Consider the following 15,052-nt stretch of genomic DNA (forward strand, 5'->3'; position numbering starts at 1 on the left):
CAATAGATTGTTCTTAGGGAAACACTTTGAAATTATGGCAACAATTTTAATTGATATTGCAACATTTTTATTTCTATTGCACCCATCTATATAAATCAAAAGTTTTTCCTAATATGTGGCAATAGTTCAGGTTTCTTCAGCATTATATATATAAATATCAACAACAATTAATAAAAGAAATCTCTAAATCAAATCACGTAAGAAAGCGACTAATTATATATAGCCGATTCACATATATATTTCAAAATATCGTAGTCATCACACTATCCGTAAATGTAAAATATATATACCAAAACACATGTTTTTAATAGTTTGCACAAGTTCCATACTAGTAGAAATTAAAACAAAATATTGTAGCTTAACAAAACTTTCAAAGTGTCAAGAAGCAAAATAGTCGAGATAAAACAATCGATTTCTACATCTTTCAATCAATTAGATCAAGCAAGGTCTTCATCACTTCTTTCATCATCCCCTTGGTTATCTTCTCCAACTGTAAAAGTCCAAAAAAAAAGATTATTGAGAGAAAATGTTGAAGAAAGATAGTTCAAGTTTACGCAATTAATTTTTTTCTCGATCTACTCCACATCTATGTAAGTGAAATAATTAAATATTTCATTTGCTCAATCAACTATGCATAAAAAAAAAAAACTAATGGAATGGAAGGTAAGCTTTTTCAAGTATCAATACAGTTGATACTGAAAGCCTGGATACAAGTAAGGAGCAATCTCCATTTATCCTTATCAGAGAATTCACACAAACAAACAGCACAACCAAAGGAATTTTTAGGACCAACAATCTCTTTGTAAAAAAAGACAAGTAACACATCAATAAATGCTTGATTTAAACCAGAATCATGTAAATGGAATAACTATTGTAACTATTCTTACAAAGAATCTGAAGAAGAAAGGTGATTGATAAGAAATCTAACTAGCAAATGGAGCAGACCAACTATGAAAAATAGGACAACCAATATAACTATAATGAAAAGAACAACTTGAGTTATATTGTTTCCAAATGGGGATGAAGAAGATGAGTTTGGTTCCTTGTGAAAAATTAAACTTCAATCAAATGAAGGAACACAGCGTCTCAAAAAAACATTTTAAAAAATACCAGGCTTTGAACAAATCATCTCAGAAACTTCATTCTCGTTTAGACATGGATGTGGTCATTCCTGTTGGTATTGTGCTGCTTTAGTCAAAGTTGTGAAGTAGGACGTTGCGGTAATATGTTCTAGTTTTCTTTTCAATCTGGAGTTTTATCGTATTCTATTTTTTCATCCATGATAGTCCTATGTTCTGAGGGATTTTTAGTATAACTTTGTACATTGTTCAACTAGAGAAGACATTCTGCTTCTACTTTTGGAGGATATAGGGAGGAATTTTTTATAAGTTACCAATGTTTGATATAATTATGTGAATGAATGTTGAAGCATTGGAACAATTGATGGTGGGTACCATGTTCGAACTTATGCTATAGGAAAATATTCAAGAAGTTGATATGAGGGGACTCTAGCTATTACCTGTGAGATTAATCCTAGTACATGTATACACTTTCAAGGTGCACTTAATGTTTTGCCTTGATATTTAAGCGGATAGGAGTAGAGGGATGGACCATTACTTATTGAGTTTATAATTTAAAGGGCCTCACATCAGTTTTTGTTACAGTCACAAGATAAGCACTTTCAACTTGTATTCTCCAGACGAAAAGAAATCATTTGTCACTTGTGTATTAACAGGGTATAAAGTTTTTTTTTGGATACGAGGGAAACAGAGGAGGAGAATATATAAAAGACATTCATGTCTTATGACTCAACTTCATCAAATGAACAAATCATCTTAAAAACACATTCGAAAAAGCAGTTTACTGATAGAGAAAATAACAAGAGACAGTGAAACCAAACAAAAAATGTGAAAGACAGAATCTTTACATTAAAAAAACACATTCAAGGGGAATATATAATAAAATAAACATGACACTCAAATAGCAACATTAGCAGTGTACCAACGTATACCATAATATCTCAAAAAAAAATCAACAGAAGGAATTTTAAAAACAAAATGTGAAGGGACAGAACGTTAAGACTTTATTCAAACCCTTCCAATTCACCATAACTAGTTAAATTCAAGCCATGGAAGTTATCAAGGTTGACCAAAACCAACAAATGACTAGTCCAGAATAGGCCTTTACCGAGATGAAGAACCAATATCATCCATAGAACCAATTCAAGATAACATTGTGTGATGATGCTCATCTAATATTTCGTAAGTAGGCAGATTGAAAATTACTCCCTATGCCAATTCTAACAGCCGACCATGACAAAAATATTCAAAGGCATCTTAAATCACACACACACACACCAAGCACACAAGTTACAGAAAAGGAAATGCGCTTGCAAATTAAGTAGCCAACATGGCTTTTGACGCTTCAGGCAGGTTTGAGATTCATGGTCTTTCAGATCTGCCAAGTCAATGTAATGACCCGCTAGGTCGTTTTGAGAACTAGGACTATTTTGACTCTTTCCGAAAAATTTAAAGGGGGTAGTTTAACTATTCCGTAACTACGAGTACCTAATTGATGAAACTTTTATCAAATAAGTAATAAGATAATAGGTTAGTGGGGTTTCACGGTTAATAAACTCTTCTTTAGAAAAGATAAAAAACAAGAAATCAGCGTGTAAATATAAATTTGATGGCGGCGTCATACGAAAGGTGACCACTAAAGGTAAGAAATTTTGATAAGTTTTTCATTCATGTGGGTACACATGAAATTGTTTCGTATATGAGTATTGTTATCAAACTATTAGGTGGGGAATGTTGAATTGTTGGTTTCATGAGTACAGTGGAGGTCATAGAGAAGTGAGAATTATGTAATCTTTTTTTTTTTTGTCAGAGCATTGGGATTTTATACTAATTTTAGATAATAAAAAAAATTCAACTCCTTGCTTAGTGGAATAAAGTAAATCACAATAGAAATTTAATTACTCCGTTTTGATTTTTCTTCTGCAACTCAAATAGTTGGCTTAGGTAAATTTTCTTTTGCTTTGGGATTTGGACCGTTGATCCTTGTGAAAATTAGTAGCATAGCTGTTGTAAATTTTGGTAATAGGAAATTGTTATTTTGTCATCTTGCTTTTACAGTTGAAGCATATGACATCCTTGTTATTAGTAAAACATAAAGTTACTGTTAATGTAGTAATGTGTATATAGTGAGATCATGCCAAGTGTAGTGAAAAATTTCTTTAAGGTCAGAAAAAAAAAAGATTTGAAATTGGAAAAGTTGCATGGCAGCAATGTTATTAATTTTTAAGGTTATTAGGATGGTTGGGAAAATAGTGGGATGCCAATCATTTGGCAATCATATCCCAATGATTGGCAATGGTAATGATATTTAAGAAAGTGGACAATTTGCATAATGGTTTGAGGAAAAAGAATGGTCACGTTCCAGGGATCTATAATGGTGGAAATTAGTTCTTATTTTATTTATTTACCAAATTAAGATATTAAATTTTGATATATTGAGATAGGTAATTAATTATTAGGTGTATATTATATAAGTTAACATTGAATTTTTAAGGTATTTGGAGAGATTACAGTTAAATTCTTGGCTTGAAATTTAGCAAATATGATAATTTTGGCATATAAACTATATCAAGATTTGGAGCTTATTAGATATATGAGTGGGTTTTAGAGTCTATGATAAGACATATAATAAATTGAAGGTCTACAATCTCACTTACTTACGAATATCGCACAATTGGTAGATTAGGAACGTTCCGAAGCTTTGCGAAAAGGAAAGGAAAAATCTTGAAGATTGGTGAAGAAACGAGTTCGGCATTTAAGGTATGTTAAGACTTTTTAGACTTGTTGAAGGACGTTTTCCTAATTAAAGATTAAAAATGAAAATAGACCAAGGGGTAAGGGCGAAAGATGGGGGTCTCATATCAATGGTGTGACGGGCATTGGTACGAGTACCGGTGTTATAAAACGGAAAGTTACTGCTATAGAATGCGGATTGTAATTTGAGAATTGCCAAAGCATATAGGCATTAGCTGATATATTACTGACTTGAAATCCTTGTGTGATTGTGGTTTCTTTATTTCACCCGTATAGTTGTGATAATTGAGGTGGTTATGTATTATGTTGATATTGATTGATTGAGATGCATCATCATCCCTTATATTGAAATAATATTGTGCACATGCATAGACCTGAAACGAGTATAAGTTGGGCACGTGGAGATCGTCCGTCCTGGGGATGGTGAGATGTTAAGATTGTAATTTGGGCACGTGGAGACCGTCCGTGGGGAAATTGTTTGATATTATGATAGTGCATTGAGATCGTCCGCACAGACACGTGGAGATCGTCCGTGTCGGTATATGGAATTCGCGAGTCCCCCATGAGTCATGAGCTCTCGATGTATTTCCGAGGAGTATCATGTATACGGTTGAGTGAGTATTGGGTATTCTGAGACATATCATTACATGGTATCATATTGCATTGTATTTCATCACATCATTCATTCTTGAGGATTATGTGTTTTGTTTGGTGTTGGAAAGTACTTGATGTTTGATTACCTTTATTGATGAAACTTAAATAGTAAGTGTAATATATATATACTTATATAATTTAAGAATTTATTTTTCTTATATAAACTCCTGTCACTACTTCTTCGTTGTCGGTCAATGAGACATACTGGGTACACGTGGTTTCGTACTCATAGTACACATGTTGTACTTTTTGTGGTGCGGATTCGATTCCGAGTAGGAGCACATATCGAGGAGATGTTTGAGTCCGAGTTTGGAGTGTCTTGGAGTTGTGATGAGCTGCTTGGCTGTTCCGTGGCCCACACCTCCCTCTATCTTTTACTTATTCTGTTATTCAGTATTCGGATAGGATATCCCTTATTTTAGATTTGTCATTTTAGTTTCAGACTTGCATCGTATTTTAGAAGCTCTTGTACTTATGACACCAATTCTTGGGTAGTATTTCTTTCAGTTTTCCGCATTCGTACTTATAAGGAACTCAGTGTTGGAGATTTGGCTAATTGTTGTCTTTTCACTAATTAGTTAGTTAAGTTTGTTAAAATATGTTCGTTGGCTTACCTATTGGTTGGGAACATAGGTGTCATCACGACTCGTGATTTTTGGGTCGTGCCAGTCAAGCGAGGATGATCCTTAATTTAAACTAACAAAAGTTACTAATCTTCGCATAATAATCAACATCAGTGTAGATACACACACAAATTGTCTACAAACTAGCACTTACAACAACAGTTCATGTATGTCAACAAATGGCCAGCCCTTTAATGCTAAATATTTACCATTTTCAACCGTCGAACAATTTCACTAACAAATAAGAGCCACAATAATTTCATAATTGAAGATGACAAATTAATGAGAGAACAATGATTCAAAGACTAACATTTTCAAAACCAAAACATTTGGAAAAGAAAAAGAATAGTCCAAGGTTCTCTTCCTACTTTACCCTAAATACTCAAAACAGAGTCCTAATCGAGATAATGTTGTACACAAAAAGTGAGTAGAAAACTCAACATTCAATTGGAAAGGCTATAATTGAAGATGGATGAAATAATTAAGTGAATAAGAAGAAAAATAATAAACGACATACCTTGATTATTTTTGCTAGAAGATGGACGATTCAACGGTTGCATAGCTTCTTGTGGTGTTGAGACTTGCTGATTTTTTTAATAAGAAATCAAGGAAGAACTATCTTCAAAAGTGAATTTTAGATTTGTTTTTTCTTTAAACTAATGCTACAGGCATATAACAATCATAAAAACTAAGGAAATCACGGGTTTATGTTTGTCAATTTGCAGATTTAAGCTTAGAAGGACAGAATATAAATCAAGTGCTAGAAACATGGTGGACAACACTGATAGGTCATAAGCTTCAACAAATTATGAAGGTTATGCCTGCAATAATACTATGAGGAATTTGGAATAGAAGAAATATCATTGGACATAGGGAAACATGACATATAACAGAGTTGTTTATCAGGTTACTCTAAATGTATGACAATTTGTAATGAAATTTTTTTCAAGTTTGAAACAATTTCCTAACAACTGGTAAGACATGGTATAGTTCTTAGAGGATTACAAGACAGATTGATTATAAGAGGATCATTGGAAGCCCCCAAATGCAAATAACATCAAGTGTAACATAGATGGTGCAAGTAAAGGTAACCCCGGCAAGAGTTCTTATGCTTATTGCCTAAGAGATCAAGAATGTAACCTCATCTATGCACAAGCACAAGAGATATCCGAAAAATATACTACAAGCAAAATGAGAGATACCCTTGAATATTAAAGTTATTGTGGAAGACTCTCTAGCTCTCATGAAAGACGCGACAATTAACATTGAGCACATATATAAGGAAGGGACTTCATTAGCTTACTGTATAGCTAATCATGCATTTGAGGTGGAAGGATGTAAACAACATAATACATTTTGAGAGTTACCATCACAGGGGAGGAATTTTCATAGTTTGAACAAATTGGAAGTACCAAATTTGAGAATCAAGAGAAAGATAACAAGGTGAATAATTATTTTATAGTTCATGAGCAGATACAAATCCATTTCAAGAAGAAATCAACAAACGATCAACTATAGAAAAGTCACCACACTGGCTACATGCTATTATAACAGAAAATAGCCCTAAAATAATGTCAAACAATAGCACTTCTATAATTTAATGGAGCAAAAAGAAGAGGTACTTCAACAATTAGAAGAAATCAGTAAAGAAGAAAAGGGGAAAATCAAAAGTATGATGATGATATCCAAGAAATTGTCCACCCATGGAACTTCACAAAAACTTATATACATCGATAAATCGGAAAGAATCCAACTGAGAAATGCAAAAAAATGTGGAACATTTACAAGTTACAGCCATGGCTATAGCTCAAGCGACTATGGAGGACTGGGGCGGAGGCAGGAAGTGCTGACGGAGTAGATGATGCAGTGCTCTAGATGGTGATGATTGGCAGAGACGATTCACTTTTCGAACCACTAGCAAATTTTAGTTTTTTCCATTGTTAATCTATCTCTTGTTTTTTGTTGCTTTAACATAAATCTTCAACAATAAAAAAAAGTGAATTTTTGACATCCTACTCAAGTGAGAGGTTAAATCAATGATACAAGGGTATTCAAATCCAGTTGAATAACTCACGGGCAAGAAATACAACATCAATGTCAAGTTAAATATAGTCTAGAGAAGTCAATTTCACCATAACTCCAACAAAAAATTAAGCCTACAATAGCTAAAACTTAATGGAAAAAAACCCCAAAATCAGAAATATACATCAAATATGCTAACCACACCCAGACATTAAAGACAAAATAAAGAGATTCAAAAAGAAAACCTCAAAATCTCAAACTTGTAATTTTTTCAACTAAAACCTCAAAGATCGAAGAACAGAATCTCCAACAGTTGAAGAACAAAACCTATATTTACTTAGATTTTACAAGAAAGCATACAATCCTCCATTTCATTAGATTTCACAAGAGGATTGAACAGGGAAATGGGTTTAGATTAGAAGAAAAAAAATGGGATTATGTTTGCCCTAAAATGACAGACATGAAGAACTTTCCATAAAATTTATATCCCTACCAAGCTCCACATCTTCTTTCTTCTATCAATCTACTCTGTTTTTTACTTCATCTGCTCCACAAATGGATTAAAAATTAGGTCAAAAAGAAGAAGAGTGACAATTTTTGTGTTATGTTTGTCGAAAAGAGGGGAAAGGATCGTTGTTTGCCTCTTTTGTATGTATATCTGATAAAGAGGAAAAGTAAATTGTATTTACAAAATTATTTTTTTTAAAATAGAATGAAAAGCTTTTGGCGGGTTCAACCAAAATAAGAGTGGAAAATTATGGAGGAATTCAATAACTGTTCCAATAGAAAAATATTCGCGTTAAGTGTTGTCATAGATAACTTTATGGCAACGATTATCATAATCGTTGCAATGTGTAGATCTATTGCAACGATTTTTACACAATGGCAACTGATTTATTACTTAGTCGTAGCAATAATATCCAATACTTTTGGCAACGGCTCAAACTGTTGCAATAGACCCTCTATAGTAACAGTGCGTTGCTAAAAAATTCGTTGCCGTAGGCCTAATTTCTTGTAGTGTCATTTGGCTTATTGTTTCAATTAAGTATCAATTTGACTGATTTATAATCTGTAGTTAGAATTATGTATCAAGTATAATTTTACATTTTTATCTATCATATTAAAGCTTATTGTTTCTATTAAGTATCAATTTGACTGATTTATAATAGTTAGAATTATGTATCAAGTACAATTTTACATTTTTATGATTCATATGAAAGCTTATTATTTATATTAAGTTTCAACATCATTTTTTTCAATTGCAGAATATCTGATACTTTATTATTAGTAGATACAAAATTTAGAAAAGATATTATGTATATGATATATCGTTGCTTCAAATGATACCTTTTTTACATGTCGTCTTTTTTAACTTTGGCACACATCATAACTATTGATACTATTATTCTATCCAATCCAAAATTTACAAACAATTAAGTATCAAACACACAACAATGTATATCAAACTAACTTTATCAAAACTTAAGAATAAAAAAATGTAACCAGAATTGAAAACATAACATTTTTCATTTATCACATCATAAAATAGTAATCTAAAAGTACTTCATAAAGTATCTAATTTAAGAATTATTAGACATGAAGCAGAAAAGTACTTTTAAAAAGCAAACATCAAGAATCTTTCGGGAAGAAAGTACATGTTTGCGTCCCTTTTTTCACCTTCAACACCCACAATTTCCCTGGTTATTACATCAAAAATTTGTATCTCTTTATCACTTTTATCTGATGTATCAATGCATTGTGAATACATACCGAATCCTACCTCATGTTTCTTCATTCCTATGTACAATTTCACCCCCATGTCATTCTGAATACATAATGGAGATAAATTACCTTCAAAAATGTATCTGATCTCAATGTTTTTTTTTTCAATTCATCAATACCCAGTTCACCTGCAATTATTGAAATAAGATTTACGAATAAAATATTTTCTCCAATCACTATCACATCACTTCTGTATTGCTCGTATCTAACATCACTTTCCCATGATCCAAAATGCCTTAACAAGATCAAAATATTCATTTCGAATCTTCACAAAATTGCGTTCCAAAATTGTTTGAATCAAACTTTTAATGTTTTTTCGAAGAACAGGAAGAAGATTTCACATTTTGTAATTTAAAAATTATAATTCAGTTAGAGGTTATGACTAAAAAAAGTATCCGAAAAACAGTAAAAAAAAGGGATTCTTAGTAATTAATGAAAGAGTAGGAATATAAAGTAATTTCTCTCTTATACTATGTGATTTGCCTAATTTTTACATAATTATATAACTAAGCTAACCTTTACTACTTTTTCATAAATGACTCCTTAATTCTCTCAACCACCATAAACCCCTCAATCCCACAAATCTCTCAACCAAATAAAATTCAAATTTTGAAAATTTGAAATCAGTTCTCGATCATTCAATGCTCAATTTCATCACCATTGAAAGCTCATGTTGTTAAGAATCAGCAACCTAATGTTGCACCCATCAAGCATGTCATCAACGAAAACTGGAGAGCAATAGCCAATGTATAATGATATATGATTCAATCAGATGTGCATTGCACGATTCATATGTCTTGGAGGTCGTCAAGAAGTATGTACAAGTGTCTGGATTCTATGCAAAAAGAGGCTTAGATGTATCTGTGCATCCTAAGTACAAATCCCACTCTGATTTGGATTCATTTGATATTAAGTATGCAAAGGACAAACCTCAACAACTTTTTTGTAAGTTTTTTTATTTATACAACATTAGAGAACACCTAATAAGATATTTTACTGTTTGTACATAGGGATTGTGATTTTTTTGTATCGTCTTGTGCGGAGTATTTGAGCTACGGTAACGGTATTCTGACAGATCCTTTTGATATAGAGACAATGAGCATCAGATTTGCTGCACTATTGTGGGATTATGCGAACAGAAAGATTCAACTTGATGCAATTACTGACAGTGAAGTTCCACAAAAGCCTATCAGAAATCGTTTAGGATTAATCACAATCCATTAATATTTAGTTCATGTCCTCAACTTTTTTGTTTCATCTGAATACGTTTAGAATTATTGGAAATTTTTTGACCGTGTTCCGTTATATTGTAAGAAAATATTTTTCTATTCCATGTTTTATCCAAAGTTGTTTTATAAGTTAATGAAAATTAGTCAATTATACATATTTTCTTATTTAAAATAAATAACAAATTGTATAAAATTTATACAGAGAGAGTTCACACCATAAATTATACAAACTGCTATAACTAGTAGAAACTTACTCAATATACACATATGTTGACTAAAAATACTTGTATAAAATTTGTATGATGTATAGTTTACGTCTTAGCATATACAAATTGTTATAACTAATTGCAAATATCTCAATTATATAAATTTATTGACTTGAATTTCATAACGTTTGTATAAACATAACGAATTGTATAAAATTTGTATAATGTATAATACACACATTATCATATACAAACTGCTATAACTAGTCGCAAATTACTCAATAACACACATTTCTTGACTTAAAATACGTAACCACTTGTATAAAATTTGTATGATGTATAATACAAGCCTTATCATATACAAACTGATCTAACTAATTGCAAATTTCTTTATTATGCAATTTTATACATTTAAAATACATATATTTGTATAAAATTTATATAAGTTATAAAGAATTTCTCAAATATACAAACTTATATAAGTTATAAGCATGCTCATTTGTATAAATGTTCTTATTTATACAAATTTATTGACTTAAATTTCATGATGATTTGTATAAAATATGTAGAAACATAAATTTTTGTATACACATAACGACTTGTATAAAATTTGTATAATGAATAATACAAGCCTTAGCATATACAAACTTGTATAACTAATTGCAAATTTCTCAATTATGCAATTTTATTCATTTAAAATACATAACGAATTGTATAAAATTTCAATAAGTTATAGAGAATTTCTCAAATATACAAATTCATATCAGTTATAAACGTGCTCATTTGTATAAACGAATTTGTATAAACGTTCTCATTTTTACATATTCATTGACTCAGAATTTCATAACGATTTATATAAAATATTTAGAAATAATAAATTTTTGTAAACATATAATGACTTGTATGAAATTTGTATAATGTATAATACACACCTTAGCATATACAATCTGTTATAACTAATTGCAAATTTTCAATTATGCAATTTTATTCATTCGAAATACATAACAAATTGTATAAAATTTTAATAAATTATAGAGAATTTCTCAAATATACAATTTATATAAGTTATAAGCATGCTCATTTGTATAAATGAATTTGTATAGACATTCTCATTTATACAAATTTATTGACTTAAGTTTCATACGATTTGTATAATATTTGTAGAATACATAGAGTTCAAATAATATATATATACAAACTTTTCACATTTAGCGTAAATTAATTAATCAGAGATAAATAGTGTAAACCCACAATAAACTAAAATAACTCATATAAATGAACTTAGTTTGAAATCTTAGAAATCCAACAATTATCAATATTTCTCAAAGAGAAAATATACAGCAAGTAAAGAACATCAAATATTAAACAGACTTAAGAGCCTGTTTGGCTCAGCTTAAAAGCTGGTCAAACTGACTTAAAAGCTGGTCAAACTGACTTAAAAGCTGGTTTTTGACTTATTTAGCTGTTTGGCAATACTCAAAATAACTTATTTTAAGTTAAAAAAACCTTATTTTAAGCCAAAAGTTAAAAGCTGGGGTAGGGGTGCTTTTTCTTTTTTAGCTTATAAGCTGTTTTAAGTTGACCACATTTTTATCTTTTTGCCCTTAATATTCTTATACAATCTCCAAATTACCCACATAACCCTAACATCTCTTTCTTTCATTTTTCCCTTTTCACGTTTGGCATAGCAACTTCAGCACTTTTATCCAAACGCATAACTGCTTATTTTAAAAATAAGTTTCAGCACTTTCAAAAGTACTTTTTTAAAGCTGCTTTTATTAAGCCCATCCAAACGGGCCCTTAGACTTGTTCCGACATAAACGCCTGTTACGCCCACTAATATCACACGTACTGCATGTATTCGTCCCCTTATTTACAAACAACTCTCTTGCTGTATTCCAATTTCATTTTTTTGAGAGTCATATCAACACAAATTTGATTGCCAATTACATTATACAATTCCTCATATGAGGCATGCTCCTTAAAGACAATCCCCTCAATAGCGTAATCAACATAACAATTCTCACCGGTCCATTATCCAGAATGCATTACCAAAATTGCTATAGAAGCCACCACTATATTCAAATAAAAAAAAATATTGAAATGTGAGCAATTATATAATATATTTATATAATATACATATAAACCAATATCATTTACAAATTTTTAAAAATTAATATGCAACTAATGCGATACCAGTAACATTTTCTAGATTTTTTTTTTCTTCAAACAAATCAACTAATACCATAACAGTGCAAATTAAACACAAAACAACCAATTAATACTTCAAATACATAGAATTTACTTAATTTTATGTAGTTGCTTGTTTAATTATTATTTTTCTCTATAATTATAACAACCTAGTATCTATTTATTGCTTCAATGCATAAATAATACAATGAAATAAGAAACTTTCACAAATATTTTCGTAAGCAGTTTTAAAATAGAATTCTTAGTAGTCCACCACGATATTGCTCCATCTCTCATATTATTTTTTAACTATTGTGTTTTATAAAAAATAAAATACAAAAAGAAGATGAGCATGAGTGTATTTACTGATTTGCAAAAAGAAAATCACACTTGAATGAAGCTTATCTTGCTTAGGTGGTAATTCTTCTCTTTCTAAATATGTTATCACTCATAATATTATATTTTCATATAATCTGTAGTGAAAAGAGTAAATTGACCATTGGAAGAAAATTTTAATTTACAATAAACCAATTAGATGAGTAATAATTCCAATCAATAACGAAAAGTCAATAACTTCGTATTCTTAGTAACATCATATATCTATGTGATCTATAAGAAATTTAAACGACAAATCACATTTTCTTTATTCACAGAGAACTAATTATTACGTAATTACAATCAATAATGAAAAGTCATTATATAAATTTTAGAAATATTTGTATTGAAAAGTTAAAGTAATAATTTTTTTGGTAAAATTTGTACACCAACCAAAAGAATGGTAAAACAACTGCTTACACTTCATATTTCAACTCCTTTCAGAAATTAATAAAGAGATAATATCTATATAACTTGCAAACAATTAATGTCTAATTAGAGTATTATCTTCATAAGATATACAAATTAAAATTCATTGCTTAAGGTAAATAAAAATAAAGACAAAAATTAAGATATCGCAATACTAAATTGAGAGAGAATAAAGGAAGAGATATAAAATGAACAAATAGGAGTAAAAATAAAATAGAGTGGAAAGAAAAATAGAAAATTGTGTAAATTTTGAAACGTTGCATTATCTTTTTCATCAAAGAGTTGCAAATAAGTGGATGCATTTTTTTTTTATTGAAATTCTGTAACCATTTTTTCCATTTATAAACACACTAATTATGGGAAAGTAAATATTGATCATGGGGAATGAAATGAGTATAATTTTAAAATGCCAAAATGATAGCTTTACAAAATCAAGCTCATAAGAATATAATCGTAAAGAGAGAATACAAGAGAAGTAGATAGAAGAAGGGGAATTTTCTTCTTATTCAAGTGTATATTACAATGGTGAATGATATCTCTATTTATAGGTAGAGAACTCAACCAAAAGGTCACCGTGTTTAATGTCACATTAGTAGATACATTTTTATCTCAAAAAAATTCATCACCTTGGGAATACATATCCATGATAAGGATAAGTTTATGATAAGCTTAATGGACAATCCACTTAATTCAATGTATTTATAACACCCGCCCTTGAATGTCCATAGATAATGTGCCTCGTTAAAACCTTACTAGGAAAAACCCTGTGGGAAAAAATTCTAGTGAAGAAAAAAGAGTACATATATCTTTTGATACGCACTATTTGTTGCCTCATTAAAAACCTTGCCAGGAAAACCCAGTGGGAAAAAACTCGGTCAAGGGAAAAAGAGTGCAACGCGTATTATACTCCCCCTGATTAAAACATCACTTAATTTCTTGTGATGATGTCTCCAATCTTCGTACATTGTGGTTGGTATATTCTTTTTCAAAGAAAAACCACACATTTCTTGAATATGGTGTGTCATTTATCTCAATCAGACGCACTTTCGACTTGTTTCATGGAGGACTTTTATTTCTGCATAGCAACATTTGCTTCATTGATCGTCAGGATATTATTGTGTCTCCACATGCAAACACATAGCGTGCTTGAGATAGAGCTTTATGCGGATCAAAATAAATATTCTGCATCTACGTAACCAATCAATTTTGTCTTGAATTCCTCGGAATAGAATAAACCCATAACTATGGTCCTTCGAGGAAATTCAATCATGTGCTCAAAACCATTTCAATGTCCTTTTATCGGGGAGAAACTGAATCTTGCCAGTAAATTTACTGCAAAACAAATATCTGGTCAAATATTGTTAGTAAGATGCACTAGTGCCCTGATTGCACCAAGATAGAGTTTCATCACCAAGAAACTCTTCATCCTTCTTTTGAGATCAAACTGAATCATCATTTATGTCAAGTGATCTCATAATCATTGGGGTATCAATGAATGCGATTTATCCATATAAAATTGCATCAAAATTTTTCAGTGTATGTGCACTGTTAGACAAATATTTCATTTGTCATCAATCTGTAGGTCAAGACAAAACTTTGTCTTACCAAGACCTTTTCATAAAAATACAAGGACAATTAGGGTCATTCTTTTGTACCCTTTTTCATCCTTGACTATTTCAATCCATATAAGGATTCTTGAAGCTTTATTG

General features: G+C 30.6%; 1 long non-coding RNA gene across 1 annotated transcript; it reads right to left on the reverse strand.

Annotated features, from left to right (window-relative positions):
• Positions 1 to 218: 218 nt before the first annotated feature.
• LOC107012702 lies at positions 219 to 7,815 on the reverse strand. Its single transcript, XR_001456077.2, has 3 exons — positions 7,626 to 7,815; positions 5,628 to 5,694; positions 219 to 490 (listed from the first exon to the last, which is right to left on the reverse strand). It is a non-coding gene; the product is annotated as an uncharacterized LOC107012702 (long non-coding RNA).
• Positions 7,816 to 15,052: the final 7,237 nt, after the last annotated feature.

Source organism: Solanum pennellii, chromosome 3 (assembly GCF_001406875.1).
Source record: "Solanum pennellii chromosome 3, SPENNV200".
Lineage (NCBI taxonomy): Eukaryota > Viridiplantae > Streptophyta > Magnoliopsida > Solanales > Solanaceae > Solanum > Solanum pennellii.